Below are 27,863 nucleotides of genomic sequence, written 5' to 3' on the forward strand. Positions count from 1 at the left end.
AAAAAAAAAAAAAAATGCTCACAAACCAGAAAAACATTAGCAAAAATGACTGAGAAGGAAAAGCGGGAGAAAGATTCAAATTTGAAAAAAGAGTTATTTTAGTAAAAGCAATGATATCACAACATTATGAAGAATACAACTAAACAAATATCATGCTAACTAATTTCATCAGCAAATGAGAGAAGAGAAATAAACACACATTTGTCAGAGATTGGGAATCATAGAAAGGGGCAATATGTAGAAGTATGACTGGAGGAAAATATGAATATGATTAGGAACAAAATTGTCAGTGTTTATATGTCTACATTAATGACTGACCAGAAAGACTAAAAAGTGTAAGCTAATCACCATGGCATAAAAGTTACTAGAGGAAATTGCATCAGGTACATATGGGGACAAAACCTTCTGGGTAAAGGGCAATTTCAGTATACAATCACCACATACCCCCAAAGGAAGAAAACTTAGTTTTACAGAACAATGTGCTATTTAATTACGCCCATTAAAAGAGCTGAGAATATATATGTATATTTATATAGAATGGTATTGCTATTATATGGGTCATGTAATTATTGACACACATTTATGACACAGTGACTTGATGTGTACAACCACAGCACGTTATTTGTGATTCCTGCATTACTTTTCTCTATGTACATTTCCGCATTCCTGATTTTGTATTATTTTGTATCTTATAGGGTGGTAATTTGAAAGAAAATGGCCCCCGTAGGTTCAGAGGAACTGGTAATATTAGGAGGTGTGTTCTGATTGGAGTCGGTGTGGCCTTATTGGAGGAAGTGTGTCAGAGGGTTTTTGCTTTTATTTGCTTGTTTTTCTGTTTGTATTTTTAGTTTCAAATGCTCAAGCCAGAGCAGGGTCTCTCTCTTCCTGTTACCTATCAATTGTAGAATTTGGCTACCTCGACAGCACCGTCTGCCTGAATGCCACCATTCTTCCTGACATAGTGATAATTGACTATACCTGTGAACTCTAAACGAGCCTGAGTTAGATGTTTTCCTTTATAAGAGTTGCTGTGGTCATGATGTCTCTTTACAGTAATAAACCCCAAACTAACACAGATTGTAAAAGCACTGATATATTCAAAGTGAGGAAAAACTGATCACGAGGGTTACAATGATTATAATGACTATTACCATGTTCTTTGTATTTATGGCAGGGATTTTCTTGGTGCAGTGATTATACAAAATGAATTTTATAGATTAAAGATAAAAATGAAACAGATTAGGAGAGGCTAATAAACTACTTACCACTTGAAAATCGTGTCTGCATTAGTTCAAGTAAATGAGAGGTTTGCTTAAGTACATCAGAACATCATTATTCTTAAAGGAAGAGTGTAAAAATGTAATATTATAACTGTTGGAAAAAAATTGACAACACAAATCACATTTTGCTATACTGATGGAAAATTCCACAGCTTTGAGCTTCCCAGATTAATGACCAGGGACCTAATAGAAAGTGAACACTCTTAGTGTTCAGTCTACACTGCTGATTAACCATTTATCTTCTTCACAGAGCCGCATAGCATAACTTTCTGCTCCTCGGTGCCAGGTTAGATATAAATTACTAACTTTATTGCTATATACTTTATTTTATGTACACAAAATCTTGTTCTCCTGAAAGATCCAATTAAGATTACATAAAGGTTTACAACAGTCCTATTGTGTAAATGGTTCAACATTCCAACAACAAACCAGATAAACATTTTGCCAATCACTAATTAAAAAGCTGGCTCTTACTACAATAACCTGGAGTCAGTTTGCATTCACATTTCTATTAAAGGCTAATGAATACACAGCTAAACTAATTTAGTCAAATTGTTCCTTCATTGTGTTCAAAGTTAAAACTAACAATTCAGCATTAGCCCTCCATCTTTTAAATTATTTTTTCTCCCCTATTGAGTAAAAGTCTAATTAAAAGCTTTTAGTCTTTCACGTTGTGCAGGCTGCTAAGTGATATTGTTTAGTCTGCAGGGATTCAATTATTACTTGGCTTTAAAATATACAGTTCTGCAAGGATTTTTTTTTAACCCATTTTGCATGGATGATTTTGTATTCTAAAATTTTTCATCTGATAATAATTTTATCAAATTGTGAAGCAAAAGAAAAGTACTGAATATGAGATTTTAATTCAGGTATAAATTGTATGTATGTATGTATGTATTTACTTTATGTCCCGATCACATCCCACCTCTGTTATGTCCTCTGGTCCCACCTTCCCATCTTCTTTCCCCTAGTCATTCCTCCCTCTGAGGAGAAGAGGGACATCCTTCCCACATGAGTACCAACCAGTCCTGGCACATCAAGTCCCATCTGGATTAAACACATCCTCTCCCAGTGAGGGCAGACAAAGCAACCCAGCTAGGGGAAAATGTTACAAAGGCAAGAAACACAGCCCAAGTCAGTGACAGCTCCTACTCCAATTGTTAGAGGAACCACATGAAGACCAAGCTGCACATCTGCTTACATATGTGCAGGGGGGCGTTAGTCCAGTCTAGTCATGCTCTTTGGTTCATGGTCCAGTCTCTGTGAGTCTCATATTAGTCCTAAATGTATTGACTATTAATACTATATACATTCCAAGACAAATCAAGTGGAGATGTTAAAAATAACCAATGCAGTGATGTATAGTACCACACACAGTGAACCCCTGGCATAGAGGACTCAGAGAAATTTCAAATTTGCAGCCTGTCTCAAATAAAAACAAGTAAATATAAATAGGCAGGTAGATAGATAGATAGATAGATAGATAGATAGATAGATAGATAGAAGTTCAATTTTGTATACAGTAGTATATCGTTAATCCCAGCACTCAGGAGGCAGATTATTGTGAATTCCCAGGCCACCTAGGGCTAGATTGTAAGACCCTACCTAAAAGGGAAAAAAAAACAGGTAGAAAATTTAAACATTTTAAAATGCCACACAAATAAGTGCATATTCAAAGGAATTGAAATCAGTGTAGCAAAAAGACCATCTGCACTCCTTCGTTCATTACAAAACTACTCATAACAAAAAGAAAAAAAAGTCAGAAACAAGTGAGGAAGCCAGCCATTGATAAAGAATGAAAATGTGATGTGATGCACATATTCATTGGGACAACGCTCACACACAAAAGGATGGAATTCTGCTATTTGAGACACCATGGGTGATCATTATGTTCTGTGAATTAGACAGACACAAGGAGACAAGTAGTACATTATCTCACTCCCTGCAATCAAACTAAGCTGATCCAAGAGCATTGAAAGAAGCAGCTTTTAAGATGGGTTTGTCAAAAATATTTTCACAGAACCCATTCAATGTCTCAGTGGAGAGAGGTACCTGCCACTAAGCCGGATGATCTGAATTTGATCCCCAAAACCCACAGGATAGAAGGAGAACTCACTTTTATGAATTGTCTTTTGAACTCCACTTATGCTCCATGCTAGGCATTCACATGCACACACCCTAAATAAATACAATTTAAAAATATAAAAAGTACTTTCACATTTTGGAGTTGTTTTTAAGTTCAAATGTGCATTCTATCTAAAGCATAAAGCATTTCAGTTGTCAATAACTATCCTTTTATATAAAGAAAGAACTGGAAGAACCAAAATAAGAAACTATCTGGATGGAGAAGATAATTTGTAGTTCACACCAGCATGCCTTGAATGCTGTATATCAAGGCTTTTAATGACAGGTGGCACAGGGATTGAGCCTTCAGCTAGGAAAACATTTTCAAAAGAGATTGGGGACACTGTGTGTGGTACACAATGTCTTAGTAACAACCAGTCCACTATACACCAGGAATGTCCAGTATCTAGGACTCCTAAATATTAATCATTGAATTTCAAAAAAGAGGTGTCTTTTTAATTTTTTTGTCTTTTTAGTAGAATGGGAATTGAGTTTTCAGTTTTGTACTAAAACAAAGAAAACAGTGTTACTTCCAGTGTTGTTCCAGGAAGTGTTCATTAACCACAAAAAACTACCAAGGAGCCAACTCAGATGTAATCACATTAGGGTCTCTTTATTATAAACTTATCTCAGAGAGATAATTAACATGTTAATTCAAGTTACATAAAGAGAAGGGCACATATGTACTCACAGAGATATTAATCTCCATAGATGTGAGGATTTAAATATACATAAATGAATAAATAATTGAGACTTTTGATCTTAAATTGTATGTCAAAAGCAGGTGATAGGGAACCTAACGTATCTCAGACAGTAGAAACTTAGGCCTTGATCTTACTATTAAAAATAATCATCTACGGACAAAACCGAAGATAGCGGAGGAGCAACAGATAATACACCAACAAATAATATTTGTTTAGGTAGTTTAATTGCTTTGAATTATTTTAATTGTCAAAATGAAGATGAGTATAAGTTTGGTGGAATCTATGATATTAAAAATCCTCTGGGAGAGAGGTTGAGCTATAAAATTAATTTCATTTATATCTTTAATGATTTCCAGTTAGTGCATAAAGGACATGCTATTGTGGGAGAGAGGCTCTGTATTTGTGTTGATAGGAAAGGAGAATAGGCTTTGGACACTTCCAGAATGATATGGATCAGATATGAAAGGGTAAGATCGCCTGAAGATCTTGGCTCTAGAAAAGGAAAATTCAAGGTAACCAAACAGGAGAAATAACTCTATCTGATGGTTCCTCAAAGGGAAACAGTCCAATAAATTGCTTAGATAGAAGATATGTCTCTACCCACTTCCAGTTTCCCTCTGCACACCAGAGCTGACCCAGTGCCACAGCTGTCCATACACAAATCCCACTGGTAGAAAGCTGGTCTCCCAGGAGTGCTGACATACCTGAGAGCACAAGTGAGACTACCACTTCTGCTCCAATTCCTGGACCAAGAGGGACCCACCCAGAGCCATCAGGACACAAGAACAGAGGAGCAGCCTGGGACAGGATCCTTCCAGATTCCATCTGGGTCCTGGAGCTGACCCTGTGCCACACCTCTCCATACCCAAATCTCGCTGGGAGAGAGCTGGTCTCCCCGGAGTGCTGACATAACAGGCTTACAGGAGGGAAAAGCTACAGTCAGAGACAGTAAGACCAGCTAACACTAGGATAACCAGATGACAAGAGGTAAGTGGAAGAACATAAGAAACAGAAACCAAGGCTACTTGGCATCATTAGAACAGTTCTCCCACCAAAGCAAGACCAGGATACCCCAACACACCAGAAAAGCAAGAGTCTGATGTAAAATCATATCTCATGATATTGATAGAGAACTTTAAGAAGGACATAAATAACTCCCTTAAAGAAATACAAGAGAACACAGGTAAACAGGTAGAAGCCCTTAAAGAGGAAACACAAAAATCCCTTAAAGAATTACAGGAAAACACAAGCAAACAGGTGAAGGAATTGAACAAAACCATCCAGGATCTAAAAATAGAAATAGAAACAATGAAGAAATGACAAAAGGAGACAACCCTGGAAATAGAAAACCTAGGAAAGAGATCAGGAGACATAGATGTACAAGAGATAGAAGAGAGAATCTCAGGTGCAGAAGATACCATAAAAAACATTGATAAAACAGTCAAAGAAAATGCGAAAAGCTCCTAACCCAAAACATCAAGGAAATCCAGGACACAATGAGAAGACCAAGCCTAAGGATAATATGTATAGAAGAGAGTGAAGATTCCCTACTTAAAGGGCCAGTAAATATCTTCAACATATAAGAAAACTCCCTAACCTAAAGAAAGAGATGCCCATAAACATACAAGAAGTCTACAGAACTCCAAATAGATTGGAGCAGAAAAGGAATTCTTTCTGTCACATAATAGTCAAAACACCAAATGCACAAAACAAAGAAAGAATATTAAAAGCCATAAGGGAAAAAGGTCAAGTAACATATAAAGGCATACCAATCAGAATTACAACAGACTTCTCACCAGAGTCACGAAAGATAGAAGATCCTGGGCAGGTGTCATACAGACCCTAAAAAACCCACAAATGACACCCCAGGCTACTATACCCAGGAAAACTCTCAATTTTCATAAATAGAGAAAGGCAATATTCCAAAATAACCAATTTTACACATAATCTTTCCACCAATCCAACCGTACAAAGGATAATAGATGGAAAACTCCAACACAAGGAGGGAAACTACACCTTGGAAAAAGGAAGAAAGTAATCTTCTTTCAACAAACCCCAAAGAAGATAGCCACAAAAATCTAATTCCACTCTTCCACTCCTAACAACAAAAATACAGGAAGCAACAATCACTATACCTTAATATCTCTTAATCCCTCTGGAGGTTCCTCAGAAAATTAGACATAGTACTACCCAAGGACCCAGCTATTCCACTCCTGGTCTTATACCCAGAAGATGCTCCAACATACAATGACACATGCTTCACTATGTTCATAGAAGCCATATTTTAATAGCCAGAAGCTGAAAACAACCCAGATGTCCCTCAACAGAGGAATGGATACAGAAAATGTGATATATTTGCAAAATGGAGCACTACTTAGCTATTAAAAACAATGACTTCATGAAATTTGCAGACAAATGGATGGATTTAGAAAATATCATCCTGAGTGAGGTCACTCATTCAGAAAAGAACACACATGGTATATACTCACTGATAAGTGAATATTAGGAAATGAGAGTGAACCCAAGATACAACTCACTGACCACATAAAGCTCAAGAGCAAGGAAGACCAAAGAGTAGATGCTTCAGTCCTACTTCGAATGGGGAACAATATAATCAAGGGAAGTACAGAGTAGGAGGGACTTGGGAGGAAGAGAGGAGGAGAAGGAGGAAAAGAGAGGCAGAATCAGGTATGGGAGTTAGATGAAGATGTACAGAGAGTCAGGATTGAGCAGTGGTGTGTGGCAATGGGTGTTGGGGAACTGGGGGTAGTAACCAGAAAGTCCCAGATTCCAGGAAAGCAAGAGCCTCCAAGATTCCCACAGGGATGATATTAGCTTAAATACCACATAAAGGGGAGGAAGAATCTGTTGAGACCATATCCAGAGGTTAGGCATAGCCCGTCGATGAGGGATGGGTCCACCCACTCATCTCCAAAATTTTAACTCAGAATTGCTCCTGTATAAAGGAAATACAGGGACAAAGAATGGAAGGAAAGGCCATTCAGAGACTGCCCTACCTTGAGATCCATTCCACATGCAGACACCAAAAACCCAGACATTATTGCTGATGACAAGAAGTGCTTCCTGACAGGAGCCTGATATAACTGTCTCCTGAGAGGCTCTGCCAGATCCTGACCAATACACATGCAGATGCTCAACCATAGGTCTGAGCACAGGGACCCCAATGGAAAAGTTAGGGGAAGGACTGAAAGAGCCGAAGAGGTGTTATCTGGAATCAATGGAAGGAGAGTTCCTTGGTCCTGTGAAGGCTTGATGCTCCAGTGTAGAGGAATACTAGGACGGTAAGGTGGGAGTGGGTAGGTGGATAGGGGAGGATTTGCAGAGGGGAAATCAGGAAAGGAAATAACATTTGAAATATAAATTAATAAAATATCCAGTAAAAACATGTCTCTAACCAAGATTTCAGCTAAATTTAGACAATAAATCTTGTTGACTATGAAATCCTTAAGATTTTTCTTCCCCTCTTTCATATGAGATGTATTAAGATTTATTACAATTGGTTATTGATCAAATTAACTCATAAAATGATAGTTATCTTTTGAGTTATCCTCCTTGAAAGGAACAAAAGTCATCCTTAATTTATATGTGAACCTTTCACAATCCATAGGAATATCTAAATAATACTAAAATTTTGGTTGTGAGACTCATATATTTATATATTACAGAACGTACACCTTTGGCAAGATTCACCTTCAGGATGTGGAAATGACCTGCTGTTCCAGACCTATACCTCTTGAGGATGTTTCCAAAGAATTTCTTCCAAAACAGCTTCACAAATAACTGGTGATTTCAGATGACTTCACTTCATCCTTGCTTCCACCTTTCAGGTGGATCCAGTCAGAACTTTAGTCAAATCCTGAGCCTTCTAAATAGGCAAAGACTGGATAACAGATGCTGAAGCTAGCGTTCTTAATTCTAATCAATTTTTCCAATTTTCCTACCCCTCCCCATCCCTTTAAATAATTTTCCTTGTCCCTATTCAGCAGGAAGAAATTATGGAGAGTTGTCATCTTGATCCCTTGGGTTTGGATGTCTAGCTATGGTAATTTTATAAATTATACATAGGTTGACATTTTAAGGGATAATTTGGAAATGTTTGTAATTTTGAACAATAGGGAAATAGATGGACTACATTACTAAATTTATTCTTAAGCAAAGGATTAGATAGCCACAAGTTTGCATTGGTAGAAATCCTTATAATTGAAACAAATTGAAGTTATAATTTTACATTGGTATAGAAGACATAAATTGATGCAGATTTAGGATTTTCATTGATATAAATCTTTTATATTAATCCAAAATTTGAAATTAATATTGTTACTTTTAGATATGTACTGTGCATATGATGCAGCTCATTTAAAAATGCACGGTTTAGCCAGGCGGTGGTGGCCCACGCTTTTAATCCCAGTACTTGGGAGGCAGAGGCAGGCGGATTTCTGAGTTCGAGGCCAGCCTGGTCTACAGAGTGAGTTCCAGGACAGCCAGGGCTACACAGAGAAACCTTGTCTCAGGAAAACAAACAAACAAACAAAAAACAAAAAACAAAAACAAAAACAAACAAACAAAAATACCCCCAAGGTTTAGACCTAGGCCTTTTAATAGCTGCTATTACAAACTGTTTAGGATGATTAAGTAATGCAAGTTAAGGGCCAAGTAATAAACTCATGGTTATATAAGATTCTGATCTAAGTATATTAAGTTACTTTCTACAATATTCAAATAGAAATAGCTAAGGGTAGTCAAGGTTTAAAAATTCAGATATTTTTATACAGTTAGTCATCAAAAATATCAGAATTCCACATATTATCACACTTAATATTAATCCATTATTAAAGATTATTTGACTAGAAATAGGTATAAAAGGAAAGCAGCCCTGAGTGGGGGGGGCTGCCCAAAAGGAAGCAGGGCAGCAGATATAAAATATCGATTTAGGTGTTAAGTCATGAATACAGGAGGGGAGTGTGTGCTAGCTGTGGGAAGGTTTGGAAGTGCCCAATCATTAAACTAGTCAAGGCATAGCAAAATTCGCTGGCGTGTGTCTTTCTTTCATTCTCGAATCCAGAGAGCTCTTGGGTGGTGAAGCAGTCCTGAGCTCTCATGGTGACAAGGTTTTATAGAAAATGGCAAGCAAGGGAGGGATAAGGGAGGGGTTATCAAGCCTAGAAAGCATCTAACTGAATGTCTATTGTAAGCCAACAGGGGGGTGCTCTGAAGCAAGACAATACACAATCACAAACAATCTGAAAGTACATCTGAAACAATCAGGCTAATCTTTTACTAACTGTGGCTAGGAGGTAGCTAGGGAGTGATTTTGATTAAGGACAAGCAAGCCTTGTGATTCTTCCTGGTGCTTGGGTTTAGCTGCAGATCAAGTTCTCCAGCTTTTGCTTGTTTTGTTTTGTTTTCTTCTGTTTTGTTTTGTTTTAAGCGAAAGGCTTTGTTCCCAAGATGGAGTAGGTTTGGCCTCTCACCAGCTCGGCACTTGCAATGAGAGTGGACTTTTTGGGTATGTAACATTTATGTTTGCACCTGTGGTGTAAGAGAGTGTTATGTGTTTGGTTTAAAGCTCATAGGTCACAACATTAAAAAAAAAACTCAAGCAAGGTTTTCTAATGATTTTATTTTTACTATACTCCACAAATTATATAGCTCTTTCTCTTGGTAAGGATGGAGAATTAAGCCTACATAGACTGCATAATAATTAGGCTACTGAAGAACAATGGAGGGCATAGGAAGAGTTGGAAAGAGGGAAGGAAAACTGAAAATTACATAAAGCAGTATGCAAGTATGAAATTCTCAAAATAATGATTTCTTTTGGAAATTTAAAAATAGTCTATTATTTTTGACAAATATGTATCTTAAAAACTGTTTTTTCCCTGCTCTGATACCGGCTTAGTTTAATTGGAAGGAATGTAATAATATACAACTTGTCTCTTTTTGTCTGTCTAATTCACAGAACATAATTATCACCCACAGCATCTCAAGTAGCAGAATTCCATCCTTTTGCCTGTGAGGACAGTCACATTCAATATGCACATAATAGTTTCTTTATCAAATGATGGTTCTTCCTTTTGGTTGTCGTTGTTGTTATGAGTAGTTTTTCAATGAACAAAGGAACCCAGATGGTCTCTCTGCACTGCTGATTTCAATTCCTTTGGATGTGTACATAGTAGTGGGATTTCCCAGACTATATTATCTATCAGCTGATAATAGGTGTGCTGACTTCTATTCTTGCCAATGGTGTGCCAGATTCCCATCCCATGACATCCTCCCTGATGTTTGCTGTCTTCTATAGTATTGTCAATAGCCATTCTGGTGGCAGGAAGATGGAATTGTCAAAGTACACTTCTTTAATCTTCAATGATGCTGTGTTGCTTTTTTTTTCCTTCTCCATATCTGTTGTTCTTTCTTTGACATATGTCAAATTAGGCTTATTGCTTTTACTGATTTGGTTATTTGGGTTATTGAATTTGGTTGTTGATTTTTTTAAGCTCTTCTCCAAGTCCCAGTAGCAGCCTATATCAAAGCTACAGTTTCCGAATATTTTCTCCCAGGTCTTTCTTCATTCTTCTGATTGTTTTTGATAAAATACATTTCAATTAATGTATTAATTCCTTCCTACTCAAATTGATGTCCTCTTTCTTTTTATTTTTGTTAAACACACACATATTCCCAAGTATATAAATAAAACATGCTGAGTCCATTGTTGTTTGAGTTTTATGGCTCTACGCCTTGTCCCCTTGTGTTACGGAAGCAATTGCAAGCACACACAAGTGCATGCATGTGCTATTGACATACAATAATGCTCCTGATTTTAGCATATGTCTTAGAACTTTGGTGAACTCATTTATTAGTTGTAATAACCTTTTGGTAGCATCAACAAGCGCTAGTACATGCAGTGTTTTCTATAGGTAGTAACCTATCCCTCAAAATCAGGGACAATTGGACTATCAGTTTTCTAGTTTGGATTCTCTTTGTTTTTTTCTGTTGCTGAATTTTCAGGTTGGAGCTTCCAGTAAAATAGTTTTTATATTACTGCATGTTATTAGATGATTGCTTTGTTGTGTGACTGAGTGTGTGTATATGTATGTGTGTTCATGTATATATGTGTATACATGTGTGCCATGTGGCACATTTATGGTACAAAGGACAAATTGCAGAGAGTCCATCTGATCTAGTTGAAGTTGTCATGCTTAGTGAAAAGTGCCTTCTCTTATTGAGCTATCATGCTAACCCCAAGAAATACGTTGAATAAGTATTTGAGAGTGGTCATCCTTGTCTTATATAAGGTATTAAACAGAATGCTTTCAGTGTGATATTGCATATGTGTTTGTTATATGTAGTCTTTATAACTAGGAAGTACATTTTCTTCATAATAAATTTATATTTTTTATCATGAAAAATGTTTAATTTTATCAATTTTTTTATGTCTACTAAAATTATGTATAGATTTTGTTTAATATGTAATTATTATGTTGATGTAGTGTGTTGCACTTATGTATTTATATATAGGAGCCATCCTTGCATCCTCCGAATGGACTTTTGACCAAAATGAGGTATTGTACAGTATGATTTAGTATAATACTTTAATGAGGATTTTTGTACCATATCACTACTTCTTAAATGTGTACAACAAAAGTGTGATTTTTTCCTGATACCTTTTCTAGTTAGTTTTAAAATCATTACATAGCATTCTTCCCCTCACTTTTCCTCTCTCCTTTCTTTCTCTCTATTGAAATTAACACAGTTTTTAACGTGCTAGGCAAGTGCTTTACAATAGAACTATACCTTCACCTAGTCCTCATTTTCTTAGTTATGTCAGAAATAAGAGAAAGCACATAGCACAACTGACATGCTTTCCTCATCATAAGACAGATAAATTCTATATGACCATTCCTCAACTTAACTGAATTTATTAATTAACTGATTCACTCCAACTGCTTAACGTGCTTTCAATAATCAAGATGACAAAGTGAAAATTATAGTATCTCACAGGTTTATTGTGAAGATGAAGTAATACAATACTGATTATAATAATAATGAGCATGTTTTCAGTTGTTTCAAAGCATGGTTGACTTGTCTACTAATAGTCTATGTGAGACTCTAAATATTACAAAGCTTACATGCAAAATATCACCAATCTACATTCTATTGTGCATACATCCTCTGAGCAGACACAATTGCTTCCCATGTAAAGCTTTGCAAAATGAAGAATGGGAGAGTGCTTGCGCAGCTATTGGAAACAGAATAAGAGTGGAACACTGAAGATTTGGTGCATGCTCATTTACATATTTAGAGTGTTTACTGTGTCATGTAAAGTAAAAATATCTGATCATTTACACAACCTAATTGAGAATATTTTCCAAAAAAAAAACAGTATGAACTTGGCCCATTTGTTCTTTTAATGTTTGGAATGAATTTATGAGACTTTTTTTCTTTCTATTTTTCTTTCCTCCTTCCTTTCTTCCTTTCTTTATCTCTTTCTTTCTTGCCAATTTGAGCCTGTTACTTACGAGTTGAGTAATTGAAATGCTTGTCCATGTGTCCTGATTCCTCTAACCCTCATTTGCATAATTGAAAGAGAAATTAAAGTTGTATCCTAGCTATAACAAGTGAGAGAAGTCAGTATTGTTCACAGCCTGTATAATAATGGCACTTGCTTCTTTCCAACCAACTCACCCAGTTTATTTTCTTGATCTAACTTTCCTTTGTCTTAAACGCTCCTTCAAATTTTGTTGAATTAACTCAAATGATATGAAAACACATATATTCTTACATTTTCTTAGTATGCTTCACATTAACATATGAGTTTTGTGATGGCTTTGCCACTCTTTAAACTGGATGATTGCTGTAAACTCACTACCTGCCTGTAAACCTCTCAGGGGTTGCAAGCCTTGGGTAACAGCTTATAAAGTCTTGTTTTTAATATGAAGTCTTACTTATGTTTGTCATTAAAACTTATAATGACAGCAATTAGGTAGAAATGACTTTCTCTATCATTGTCAATGTTACCTTAACCATGTTTTCTTAGAAATGGAGAAAAACAGAGTCTTACAATTTATTCTTAGGAGAATTCTTACATAATCTTAGTCCCTGCTTGAATTAGAGGTAACAGCAAATAGAAACCTTTAGAGATTAGCTAATGGCCAAAACGAATCCCACTTATTAACTCTACTAAATTTTCAATGTGATAGCATAAAACTATCTCCTACCAATTAAATTAAAAGTGTAATTAAATGAAATGTCAGTACGGGGAACAAAGATGGGAAATGTCTGCTTAAACTCAATTTCTGATAGTACGCCAAGTCCCTAGTCAGAGAGCTATTATTTGGGCAAAAGGGTCATATCAATAATTGTCTAGTTGGTGATAACTTTTTATATCATTACATTCCTTAGGAGAATTGTGTTAGTTGCTTCCCATTTTCATATACACTGAGGTTCTCAGGATTATCTACAAGTGCCCTTCCACAACACTCTCTTGTTGCACAAGAGTCATGGCAGCATTTTTGAGACCAAAGTAATGACATCAGAATAGAGGATTCCATATGGATAAAGCAATTTTTCAGAGATATTCCATTTTAAAATGTATTTTAGCTGATATGTAAAGTCTTATAAGTTATCATCAATGGTAGAAATGTAATATCTCAATATATATTCATATATTATAATATTTAGACATTTATATCCTAAAACATTTATGATTTCTGTATGGTGATGACTTTCAAAATTCTTTCTTCTAGGTTTCCAAAATGTCAAATATGTTACTGTTATCCGTAGCTATGCTGTTATGGAATATCATACCAGAACTTCTTGTTTCTATTTCACTGTAACTTAATACCGACCAATAAAGCACTACCTTAACTCCTGGCTTCCTACCTCTTAATAATACTTTGTTTGAAAGCAGGAGGGGAATGAGCAGTGGTGGTGCACGCCTTTAATCCCAGCACTTGGGAAACAGAGGCAGGCAGATTTCTGAGTTTGAGGCCAGCCTGGTCTACAGAGTGAGTTCCAGGACTGCCAGGGATACACAGAGAAACCCTGTCTTGAAAAAAAAAAAAAATGAAAGCAGGAGGTGCCTAGAAAATTTGTATCAACTCAAAAAATTTGAAAAAAAAAAATAATTGGCTGATTTAAAATGCTCTTCCAGCAAGGCCTTAGTCTCTACTATGCTTTCACTAAACCATTGATAAGATTACTGTTTTTTTAATGTTTCTGATTCAATGAATGCTTTTTGTTTTTTTTCTTAGTCTTTAAGTGTTGATTCCACAATTTATCTAAATCAATTATTATCTAAATCAATAAATATATCTCCAAATTACCTGAACAAGTGTGGTTTTTAAAAGATATACAATGGGAGGCCCCAAGGCCTTACACTATTACTGAGGCTATGTAGCATTCACAAATGTGACCTATTATGACTGGCCTCAAACAGCTGAAAGAGTCAGATGCAGATATTTGCACCCAGCCAATGGATAGAAGCTGATGGTGCAACCCTCTGGTTGAATTAGGGGAAAGCTGAAAGAAGCTGAGGAGGGCGACCCTGTCAGAGGACCAGCAGTCTCAATTAACCTGGATCCCAGAGATCTCTCAAACACTGGACCACCAGCCAGGCAGCATACACCAGCTGACATGAGGCAGCCAACACGTATACAGCAGAGGACTACCGTGTCTGGGTTCAGTCAGAGAAAATGCACCTAACCCTCAAGAGACTGGAGGCCCCAGGGAATTCAGAGGTCTAGAGGACTGGAGATGGGGACTGAGGACATCCTCAGGAAGATAGGTGGGTGGGGAGGAGGTATGGGATTGGAGGGTGGTCTGGGAAGGGAATAAAATCTGGAATGTAAATAAATAAATAAAAGATTAAATAAAAAAATATGCAATGCCCAACAAATATATGAAAGAAATGTTGTACCAAATCAAAACAGCAGTGGGAAAACCACTATACACCGTTTACTATGCAATTGTCAGCTGCATAGAACTTAATAAACTCTGACAAATCAGAAAGAGAGAGAATATAGATAGCAGAAATGCAAATTAGTATATTTATTATTTTGAACAGTATAGAGGTTCTTTAAAGAAATAGAATTGTTATATGATCTACCCATTCCAATATAGGAAGGAAGGAAGGTGGCTTGACAAAGAGATATCTAGATACCTGCCAGTTTAACATGATTCACAATGGCAAAGATAAGGAATGAGCCTAAGTACTTATCAACAGATGACTGGATGAAAAAACGTGGCATACGCTGGGTTTCTTTTCATCTATGGAACTGGTAGCTTAAGTGATTTTAAAGTATTAAATCAATTATGCATATACATAAGTTAGTCTTAAATATCTATGTTAAGTAATTTACACATTTTTTATTTGCTTTGCCAAGATATTGAGTTTTCTTTCTTTCTTTCTTTTTTTGACAGAGTGCTTTAGAAAGGAACTTTATATATATATATATATATATATATATATACATATATATGTATATATATATTAATATTAATATTTTGGGGTTTGTCTGTTTTTTCCTTTTTTAACGATTTAATATTTATTGATTTATTCTTTTATTTTTCTCTCATACACATCCCCACCACTGTTTCCTCTCCCTCTACTCCTTCTAGTTCCTCTCTTATCTTCTTCTCTCCCTTCAATCCACTCCTCCATTTCTCTTTTCAAAACAAACAAACAAAAACAAAAAAAAAAAAACAAAAAAAAAAAAACCAGGCCTCCCAGGAGTATCCACCAAGCATGGCCTAGCAACCTACAGTAAGACCACAAACCCTTCTGTCAAGGCTGGATGAGACAACCCAGGAGGAAAAGGGTCACAAGTGCAGGTAAAGACTCAGAGGTACCTGCAACTCTCACTGTTGAAAGTCCCACAAGAACACCATGCTCCCCAAACGCATACGCAGAGCCCCTAGCTCAGACCCATACAGGGATTGTATTTGTGATTCAGTCTCTGTGAACCCTTATGAACCTTGTTTTGTTGATTCTCTGGGGTGTGCTTTCCTGGTGTCTTCTACCCTTCTCATTCTGTATCTCGTATTTTACATTCTGTGTCTATGCGTCTATCTACTTTGGGTCCTGAGTGTTTTTAAACCTGTCTCTTCTCAACATTTCTTTTTTTCTGTTTGGATTATTACGCTAAGAACAATTTTTCAAAGACCTGTCATAGACTACCACATTTCAAATTTTATTTTTATATGGTTGAATTCTTCATTGCATGTTTATGTCACTATTTATTTATTTATTTACTAATGGATACTGATGCAGTTTCTGCTTCTGATTTTCTAGTGTATTCATGTTTCCAGAAAAGAGTGGAAAGTTCTATTGCATGATGTCTTTATTTTTAATTTTTAGATGAATCTTTGTCAATACAGATGTGGATGCTTATACCCAACCATAGGACTGATCACTGGGATCCTGATGGAGGAGTTAGGGGAAGGACTGAAGGAACTGAAGGGGTTTGCAACCCCATAGGAAGAACAACAATATCAACAACCAACCAGACCCCACAGAGTTCCCAAGGACTAAACTACCAACCAAAGAATACACATGAAGGGACCCATGGCTCCAGCTGCATAGAATGAAGAGAATTGCCTTATCTGGCATCAATGGGAGGGGAGGCCCTTGGTCCTGTGAATGCTCCATGCCCCAGTATAGGGGAATGCCAGGGCAGGGAGAGGGGAGTTGATGGGTGGGTAGGGGAGCACCCTCATAGAAACAGCAGGAGGGAGGATGGGATGGGGTGTCTTTTGGAAGGTTAACCAGGAAGGGGATAATATTTGAAATGTAAATAAAATAACCAATAAAAATTTTTTCAAAAAAAACAAATCTTTGTAAAACTTTTCTTACTAGTTGAACCAATTTATGTTCTTACTTTGGATATACACAGATTCCCAGGGCAGGAGAGATGGCTCAGTGGTTAAGAGCACTGACTGCTCTTCCAAATGTCCTTAGTTCAATTCCCAGCAACCACATGTGGCTAACAACCATCTGTAATGGAATCTGATGCCCTCTTCTGGTGTGTCTAAAGGCAGCTATAATGTACTCATATATGTAAAATAAATAAATAAATCTATTTTTAAAAAAAAAATTCCCAGTTCCCTACAGCCTCTCCAATAATTTTATCTTTATCATAGGCACACTAATTGGCATGGAGTTATAGGTGATATCTTGTTTAGATTTATACTTTTTTGAGGTTTAGTGTTATTGCTATTGTTTTTATATACCTACTAGCTATTTGAATACCTCTTTTTGATGAAAATCCATTAAAATATATTAAAATCCATTTTTCATTTTTAAAGTTAATATTTTCTTGATTTTGAGTTGTTTTAGTTATTCGTAGATCTTGGATATTAACTTCTTCTCATGTGCATGGGTAGAAACTCATGAATCTTTTTCCCATCTATGTCGAAATTTTGACAGGCTTGATCTTGTGCACAACTTTTGCAGGTAGCCATAGCTGTTATAAGCTCATGAGCACAACTATTGTCATTAGATGTAGAGAACCGCATTCCCCCACATTCTTTTCAATCCTCTGGGTCCCACACTCTTCATACTCCATCCCTCAACGCTTTCTGAGTCTTGTGTTGGAAAGTAAAACAGAAATTCTGTTTAGTGACTTATTCTCATTCTTAGCATTGTGAATAGTTGTGAATCTCTGCATTAACAACTGAGCAATTCAGAAAGATTTCTCAGACCAACACAAGGTTTAGAAGGCAGTTGTATAGCATAGTTATTTAGCACAATAACGATACTAGACCCTATGTCCATGAAAGTCTTAGACTGTTGACCAAGTTTACAGTTTTTGCTATTCATTCCATTCTGTGAAGCTGGCTTCAAATTCAATCAGAAAGCAGTTAGTTACATCATTGCAATCATGCTATGATTGTACATCTTGCCTGGTAGGATTTTTTTTATGTGTCAGGGTCAGTGATAGGTAAAACCACTGATGCCTTAGTTTTCCTCCAGAGGCCTGCATAGCAATGTCCTTTACCAGAAAAGCTGGCCAGAACAGAGGAAACTTCGTGCTTGCTTGCAGACTGATCTTAAGAAAAGAACCTAGTCTGGGAAAAAAACAAGAAACCAAACCAAACCAAACCAAACCATATTCACTATGTTAAACCTACCAATACATGACTGTGGGAGATCTTTACATCTTTTGATATCTTCAATTGTTTTCCTCAGGGACTTGAAGTCCTTATCATACAATTCTTTCAACTTCTTGGTTAGAGTTACACTAAGATATTTTATATCATTTGTGACTATTATGAAAGGTATACCTCCCGCCCCAACTTCTTTCTCACCTTGTTTTTCATTTGTATAAAGGAGACCTACTGATATATTTGAGTTAATTTTATATCCAACAATTTTGCTGAAATTGTTTATTAGCTGTAGGAGTTCTCTGGGAGGATTTTGGGGATCATTTTATGTATACTCTCATATCAAGTGTGAATGTTTATATGTTGACTTCTTTCTTTCCAATTTATATCCACTTTATTTCCTTTTGTTATCTTAGTGTTCTAGCTAGAACTTCAAATACTATATTGAATAGATATATAAAGAGCAGGCTTGTCTTGCCCTAATTTTGGTAGGATAGCTTTATGTTTTTTTTTTCCATTTAATTTGATGTTGGCTATTGGCTTGCTATATACTGTTTTTATTACATTTAGGTATATGCCTTGAATCCCTGATCTCTCCAAGATTTTTAACAGGAAGGGGGTGTTGGATTTTGTTGAAGGTTTTTTCAGCATCTAATGAGATGATCATCTGATTTTTTTCTTTGTGTACATAGAGATTATGTTGATGGAAATTTGTATATTGAATCATCTCTCCATCCCTGAGATGAAGCCCACTTGAGCATGGTGAATGATAGTTTTGCTGTGTTCTCAGATTCAGTTTCTGAGAATTTTGTTGAGTATTTCTGAGTTCATGTTCATAAGTGAAATTGTTCTGAAATTCTATTTCTTTGTTGAGTTTTTTTCTGGCTTTGGTGTCAGGGTAAATGTGCCTTCATAGAATGAACTAGGTAGTGTTCCTTCTGTTTCTATTTTATGGAATAGTTTGAGGAGTATTGGTATCAGCTCTTCTTTGAAATTATGGTAGAATTCTAGCCCGAAGTTGGAAGTACTTCTATTTGGAGACCCAGCTATACCATTCTTGGGTATACACTCAAAAGACACCTCACCATACCACAAGGGCACAGGCTTCACCATGTTCATAGTAGCCCTACTTGTAATAGCCAGATACTAGAAAAAAAAAGATGTCCCTAAACTGAAGAATAGATACAGAAAATGTGGTTCATTAACGCAAAGTAATACTATTCAGCTATTAAAAACAAGAACATAGTAAATTTTGCAGGTAAATGGACTGAACTAGAAAATATCATCATGAGTGAGGTAACCCAGACTCAAAAGGACATGCATGGTATGAACTCACTGAAAAGTGGATCTTAGACAAAAAGCACAGAGTTCCTAGGATACAACCTACAGACTGTAAGAAGTGTAACAAGGAGAAATGCCCAAGTGAGGAGGCTTGAATCCCACTTAGAAGGTGTAATGAAATAATCACAGGAAACAAAAGAAGGGAGAGACCTGGGTGGGAGAGTGGAGGCAGAGGGGAAAGGGGGAATGGGATAAGATAAGGGGGTTAGTCAAGGTGGAGATGACAGGAAAGAAGCCCAGAAAACCAAGAGAATAAATGCAAATAAGCAGCCTCAAGGAGTGGGAGTTGAGGGGATCCTGTAGAAAGTACCAGAGACTGGAAGGTCATACATTTTCAGGATTCATTGGGGGTGACCTTAGTCAAAATTTCCAATATTGGAGAAAAGTCCACCTCCAGTAGATAAGCTATCTCTCAAGTGGAGGGGACAGGGTTACTAACCCACAGTCAAAATTCCTGACCCAGAATTGTTCCTGTCTAAAAGAACTGGAGGGACAAAATAGAGAAAAGACTGAAGAAAAAAAGGTGGTTGAATGACTGGGCCAACTTGGGATCAATCTCATTCAGGGACACCAAGGTCTGACACTACTACACTATAATGTGCTTACAGACTGGAGCCTGACATGGTGTACTCAGAGAGTTCTTACCAGAAGTTGACTAAAACAGAAGCAGATATTTATACCCAACCATTGGATTGAAGTCAAGGAGCCCTATGGTTGAATGAGGGGAAGGACTGAAGAAGCTGAAAGGGAGAGCAGCCCCATAGAAAGACCAACAGTCTCAATTAACCCTGATCCCAGGGAGCTCTCAGAGACTGAGCCACCAACCAGGAGCATACACAGGCCAGTCTGAGGCCCCTGCCACATATGTAGCAAATGTCTGCTGGTCTGGGAGAAGATGTATTTAATCCTGGAAAGACTTGAGGTCTCAGGGAAGGTGGAAGCCTGGTAGTGGGGTAAGCACCCTCTCAGATGTAAGGGGGAGGAGGAATGGAATGAGAAATTGTGTGGGAGGGTAGACTGGGGGGGGCAACAACTTGGATGCAAATAAACAAAGTAATTAAAACAAAAAACAAAACAACAACAAAAACAAAAAACATCTGGCCTTGGGTTATTTTTCCATTGGGAGACTTTTAATGACTGCTTCTATTTCCTTAGGGGTTATCAGATTGTTTAGATAGTTTACTTAATCTTTAATTAAGTGGAATCTGTCTAGATAATCATCCATTTCATTATATTTTCTGGTCAGGTTTTTGAAGTAAGGCCTCTTATTTGTTTGCTTGCTTGTTTGTTTGTTTTATTGTTTTTTATGTCTACCTTTTCAATTCTGATTTTTGTTAACTAGGATGTTGTTTCTGTGGCTTTTAGTTAGTTTGGCTAAAGGTTTGTATATCTCGTTAATTTTCTCAAAGAATCACTCTTGGTTTTGTTGATTCTTTGTGTTCTCCATTTTTGTAGATAAAAAAATGGGGATAAAAAATGAGACCGAGCCATGGTTATGCTCATGTGTATTCTGCCATGTGTATTCAACTGTGTTATAAGCAGGCAGATAGAAACCACTCCCCTAGTCCGTCAACATCTCGCAACCCAATCAGCATCTTCATCTTTAGTCTCTGAAGGCAGGAGTTATGGCATAACAGGAACTTGGAGAGAGGTGTGGCTTTTGTGGCAAGGCAAGGTCTGAGAGAACCAGCTCCTGGCTGGAGTAGGGCCACAATTCCTCCTTATTTATTTATTAAAAATTAGCTGGACTGGGGCATATTTATGCACCATAGTCCTATCTAGGAATTTTATGGTTTAGTGATCCCACCTGACTTAGGTGTGGATCTACTGGTTTTTCCCTTACCCATCTTTGGAAATCACATGCAGCTAGTTTGCGTGTTTTTACACAAACCAAGCCTTTTCAGTGTTTGTGATTAATAAATACAACTTCTTGGCACATGACCCTGTCTTAGGTTGGTGAAAGCCATAGATCTATGAATTTGTCATTGGCTGCAGGCCTTCACAGCACACCTTATTCCCATACAGTCCAAAGCCACAACATGCCTATAACACCTTTTTATCATCTCGATGAATAACTGCCACATAGAGTCTCTCTGGACTCTAGTGGGGAGTACAGCCTGCTGACCCTTTCTTAAAAGCAGTTTTTCAGTGGGGCAACTTAACTCAGCCTCCACTGTGTTTTAACCGTCTTTTATTTTCAACGCAAAACACAGAACTGCAATCATTCCTACCACGAGACAAACGGACACAAACTGACACATAACACAGAGTTAAGACTAGGAATTTCTCCTGAATGAGCCATAGAGAAAGCAAGACATCCCTTGGATTCTCTGTGTCTCTGGAATAGCTCTGAAATCCATTTTCTTTCTCTTTTAATTTCTCTATACATATATTTTGTTTTGTTTTTGTATTTTACTATTTTTATCTATTTTTTTAAAATTTATTTATGCCCTATTCCTCTCACCTAAATATAGTTCTTTGACTATGGACAATTGCCTAACAAAGTTTCCGACTCTGACTGTCACTACCAAATCCTAAGTGAGGACTACACTGGGCCAGTGTAGCCACAACTAAGCTGGCATCCTTTTGTACCCCATAAATCATTTACCCATGAAGCTTCACTCAGGGAGTGCTACTCTCTAGTTAACTCCTTGTTTCTAGCTCCACATTAGGCACCATTCTGTTGCTTCCTGCAGTTAAATGTGAATGGGTTTTTTAGGAGAGGAGTAGGAGCCCGGAGAGAACAAGACAGCAAGAGGGGATAAAAAAATGGGACCAAGTCATGGTTATGCTTTCAATCCACCATATGTATTCAATGTGTTACAAGCAGGCAGGCAGAACCCCCTCCCCCAGTCCATCAACATCTCATGACCCAATCAGCATCTTCATCTTCAGTCTCTGGTGGTGTGAGCTCTGGCATAACAGGAACTTGGAGAGAGGTGTGGCTATTTGTGGCAAGACAAGGTCTGACAGAACCAGCTCCTGGCTAGAGCAGGGTCACAGTTCTACCTAGGATCTTCTGACTTTTACAGCCTCTGTTGAGAAATCAGATGTAATTCTAAGAGGTGTGCCTTTATATGTTGCTTGATATATTTCCTTTGTGGGCTTTAATATTTTTTTCTTTACTATGTACATTTTGTGTTTTGATTTTTATGTGGTGGAAGGATTTTCTTTTCTTGTACAATCTATTTGGTTTTCTGTAAGTTTGTTGTATGTTTATAGATATCTCTTTCTTTAGGTTAGAGAAGGTTTCTTCAGTGGTTTTGTTGATAGTATTTTCTGGTCCTTTGAACTGAAAATCTTTACCCTCTTCCTTTCCTATTATTCTTAGTTTTCTGCATATTTTGAGTTAGAAACTTTCTATATTTGGTATATTCTTGACTGATGTATCAATTTCTTCTATGGTATCTTCTAGCTTGAGATTCTCACTCCCATCACTTGTCATTTGTTAAAGGTACTTCTGCCTGTAGTTCCCCCAGTCTTTGCTGTTTTTCATCTCTAGGTTTGTCTCCATTTGTATGTTTGTGTGTGTGTGTGTGTGTGTGTGTGTGTGTATGTATGTATGTGTTTAATAACTTCTATTTCCATTTTTAGGTCTTGGAATATTTTATTCATTTCCTTTACCTGTTTGATTTTACTCCCCTGTATTTCTTTAGAGGAATTTACTTGTTTCCTTTTTAAAGGCTTATATTTTTGTTTGATTGTGTTTTCTTGTATTTCTTTTTTCTTTTTTTTTTTAAATTGGATATTTTCTTTATTTACATTTCAAATGTTTTCCCCTTTCCAGGTCTTCCCTTCTGAAACCCCCGTACCATCCCCCATTCTACTTCTCCCTGCCTCTATGAGGGTACTCCCCCAACCACCCACTCCCATCTTCCTGCTCTGGTATTCCCCTACACTGAGGTATCCAACATACTCAGGAACTAAGCCCCTCCTCCCACTGATATCCAACAAGGCCATCCTTTGCCATATATGTGGCCAGCACCATGGGTTGCTCCATATGTATTCTTTGGTTGGTGGTCCACTCCCCAGGAGCTCCTGGCTTTCTGACCTGTTGACACTGTTGTTCCCTCCATGGGGCTGTAAACACCCTTAGCTTCTTCAGTCCCTCCTCAAGTCCTCCATCAGGGACCCCCAAACTCAGCTCAGTCTAATGGTTGGCTGCAAGCTCCCACCTCTGTATTTGTCAGGCTCTGGCAGAGCCTTTCAGGAGACAACTACATCAGGCTTCCATCAACAAGCACTTCTCAGCATCCACAATAACATTCAGGTTTGGTGGCTGTATATGGGATGGATAGCCAGGTGAGGCAGTCTCTGAATGGCCTTTCCTTCATTCTATGCTCTCCACTTTGTGTCCATATTTCTTCCTATGAGTATTTTGTTCACATTTCTAAAAAGTACTGAAGCATCCACATTTTGGTCTTCCTTCTTGAGCTTCAGGTGGTCTGTAAATTATATCTTGGGTATTCTGAGCTTTGGGGCTAATATTCACTTACCAGTGAATGCAATTCAATGTATGTTCTTTAGTGACTGGGTTACCTCACTCAGGATGATACCTTCTAGTTCTATCTATTTGCCTAAGTATTTAATGAAGTCATTGTTTTTAATAGCCGAGTAGTACTCCATTGTGTAAATGTACCACATTTTCTGTGTCCATTCCTCTGTTGAAGGACATCTGGGTTCTTTCCAGCTTCTGGCTATTATAAATAGGCTGCTATGAACATAGTGGAGCATGTGCCCTTGTTATATATGGGACCATCTTTTGGGTATATGCTCAGGAGCATTATTGCTGGGTCCTCAGGTAGTACTATGTCCAATTTTCTGAGGAACTTATGGACTGATTTCCAGAATAGTTGTACCAGCTTACAATCCCACCAACAATGGAGGAGTATCCTTCTTTCTCTACATCCTCACCAGCATCTGCTGTCACCTGAGATTTTGATCTTAGCCATTCTGTCTGGTATGAGGTGGCATGTCAGGTTCCTTTTGATTTGGATTTCCCTCGTGACTAATGATGTTGGACATTTCTTTAGGTGCTTCTCAGCCATTCAGTATTCATCAGTTGAGGATTCTGTTTTGCTCTGTACCCCATTTTTAATAGAGTTATGTGGTTCTCTGGGGTCTAACTTCTTAACTTCTTTGTATATATTGGATATTAGTCCTCTATCGGATGTAGGATTGGTAAAGATTTTTTCCTAATCTGTTTTGTCCTATTGACAGTGTCCTTTGCTTTACAAAAGCTTTGCAGTTTTATGAAGTCTCATTTGTAGATTCTTGATCTTACAATACAAGCCATTGGTGTTCTGTTCAGGAATTTTCCCTATGCCCATGTGTTTGAGGCTTCATATGTTCTCTGAATTGAATCTTGAGTATTCTGAACTTTTGGACTAATGTCCACTTATCAGTGAGCACATACCCTCTTTGTCCTTTTGTGACTGAGTCACCTCACTCAGGATGATATTCTTAAGTTCCATCCATTTGCTTGTGAATTTTATGAAGTCATTCTTTTTAGTAGCTGAGTAATACTCCATTGTGTAAATGTACCATGTTTTCTGTATCCATTCCTCTGTTGAGGTACATCTGGGTTCTTTACAGCTTCTGGCTATTATAAGTATGGCTTCTATTAACCTAGTGGAGTATGTGTCCTTATTACATGTTGGAGCATCTTCTAGATATATGCCCAGGAGTGGTATAGCTGGGTCCTCAGGTAGTACTATGTCCAATTTTCTGAGGAACTTCCAGACTGATTTCCAGAATAGTGGTATCAGCTTGCAATCCTATCAGCAATGGAGGAGTATTTCTCTTTCTCCACATCCTTGCCAGGATCAGCTATCACCTGAATTTTTTTATCTTAGCCATTCTGATTGGCGTGAGGTACAATTTCAGGATTGTTTTGAATTGCATTTACCTCATGACTAAGGATGTTGAACATTTCTTTAGGTGTTTCTCATCCATTGGAGTTTCCTTAGTTGACAATTCTCTGTTTAGCTCTGTTCCCTATTTTTTAATAGGATTCCTTGCTTTTGTTACGTGAGCTCCTGTTTTATGTATATAAAAGCTCTGTCACTGCAGTCATAAACCTTTAAGATTATAATTTCTCTATGACAAATTTAAATATTTATTATGATGAAGTGGCCCTCTATCCTAGGTAATATTCTTGGGTACCAAGATATATTCTTGGGAATCAGATATATCTGTTTTGATTACTTTTGATTATGCAGCATATTTTTCTTCATCCTTGTACTTAAGTTGCTTGTATATTTGTATGTTTCTTATAAAAGGGCATAAAGACTTGTCTTATAATTTTCAATTTTAGAAAGTATAACTTTAAATTAGATTGATTAGATAACATGTGAAAAGGTTATTTGAGCTCATGAGTTGGATCAACAGGTAGAGAAGTGCTTGCTCCCAAGCCTAATACTCTGAATTTAATTCCCAGTATCCATAGTACAGGAGAAAATTGACTCCAGCAAGTTGCCCTCTGAAGTACATATACACACCCTGACACATACTCCACCCCCACAGCCCCCTACATAAATAACTAAGTAAAGAAAACTTAAAACATTTTACTAAGAGTTTATTCATAAGATTACAGTTATGTGTATGCTGATTTTTTACCTCATTTCTTTGTTCTACTTTTCCTTTTTCTTTGCTTTCTTCTAGATCATTTAAATAGCTTTATTTATTTTACCCATATGTATTAACTTTAAGTAATTTTATTAACTATAATTCATTATTTTATTTTAGGACTTGCTTTAAGCAATTATTGTAAAATTTATAATTTATCACAGTCACTTCTTCTACTGGTATTTGGGCCATCAAATCTTGGGCTCTGTCAGGTCTGATAAGCTATGCTCAGCTACCAGTTCTCACTAGGCTAGTTAAAGATATAAGTAATAATTAAGAGCAAAGAGAGGAGACATATTCAATGAGGCAATGTTAGCATAAGGAACAAATAAAAATGCGCAGTAGGCCACCTCCACTCCAAGTTAATCTTGGGGATCCTGACATGAGGTTTAGATTAAATAAAGAGCAAGAGGTATGCAAAGCTTTGCAATCTTTGTCAAGATAGGGTCCTGCCTATCACTCATTTAGCATTTTCTGGCTTCTTGTCTGCCTGCAAAGTGGTTTGCCAAGTTTTTCAAACTGTTTGAAATCTCTTTCCAGGGGACAATCTCCTCCTCCAGTTGGTAGTGAGTGTCTCTTCATTGCATGGCACCAGACCTGATGAAGGAAGCAATGCAATGAAGGAATTATCGATACATGGGTACAACAGATGAGATCAGGTAGACTGGGATTTTTGATGGAGAAACTACAGCACCCCAGAAGCTCTGTGTGTGTATTATATAGTTGAACAAGGAGGTGGGGGTTATTGAAAACAGCTGCACAAGGTTGAGGAGTTAATACAGGGAAACCAAGAGGCAGGGTTTACGCTATACAGATTGATCAAGGAGGTATGTTTAGCTAAGTTTGGTAGAGTCTCTGTAGGTGAGCAGCCTTTCGGCCGTAAGCATCCAGGGAAGGGAGAAATGCTGCGGTAGACATTCTCTGCACATGCTTTCAATATCTACATATGGCCCAGAAGAAGACTGCTATCTCATTGAGCTTCTCTGCAGGGGAAGTCTTCTATCACCGTGGGTCTATGGCTATGATTCTTCACAAAGCTATGCCAATATCCACTGCATGCATTCACTCAGGAGCTGGCTTATTTAAGGCTACCTCTACTCCCCACAATCATGACATTATTTTCCACTGTGAGGTTCCTGAAGAAACATCAATCCCTGGGGTTCTTTGTCCTAATAGCTTGTCATCTAAAGGGGAGAGACAATATTTATCTTTAGAATATCTTCATTTTTGCCCTGACAAGACAACTTATTCCTTATCTCTGTGTTGGTTTTTAGATGTCAATCTTGAGGCTCTTACTGTAAAATTACCTGAAATATGCCTATATCAAAACTAGTAACTATTTTTATTGTAAGTTTTGAGACAGGGTCTTGGTGTGAAGCTGAGGTTGATCTCAAACCCACAAAACTCTGTGTTAGCTTTTAAAGAGAGGTTATAGTCAAACACTATGCTCAGCACAATTTTATTTCACTCCTAAAAACTTCCTCTCTTACTTGTAAACAATATTCTCTGAAGATATTGCTGATTGACCATGTGGATGGCTTGAGATTAGTGACCCTTCACTGCTGGGATGAGATCTACCTTGTCAAAACATAGACTCAAAATGGAGTAGTAGGAGGGGAATTCCAAATGCTTATGAGAAAATTACAAGAAAATAAGACACAAATTTTAT

The sequence above is a fragment of the Mastomys coucha genome, unplaced genomic scaffold (assembly GCF_008632895.1).
Source record: "Mastomys coucha isolate ucsf_1 unplaced genomic scaffold, UCSF_Mcou_1 pScaffold3, whole genome shotgun sequence".
Taxonomy (NCBI): Eukaryota; Metazoa; Chordata; class Mammalia; order Rodentia; family Muridae; genus Mastomys; species Mastomys coucha.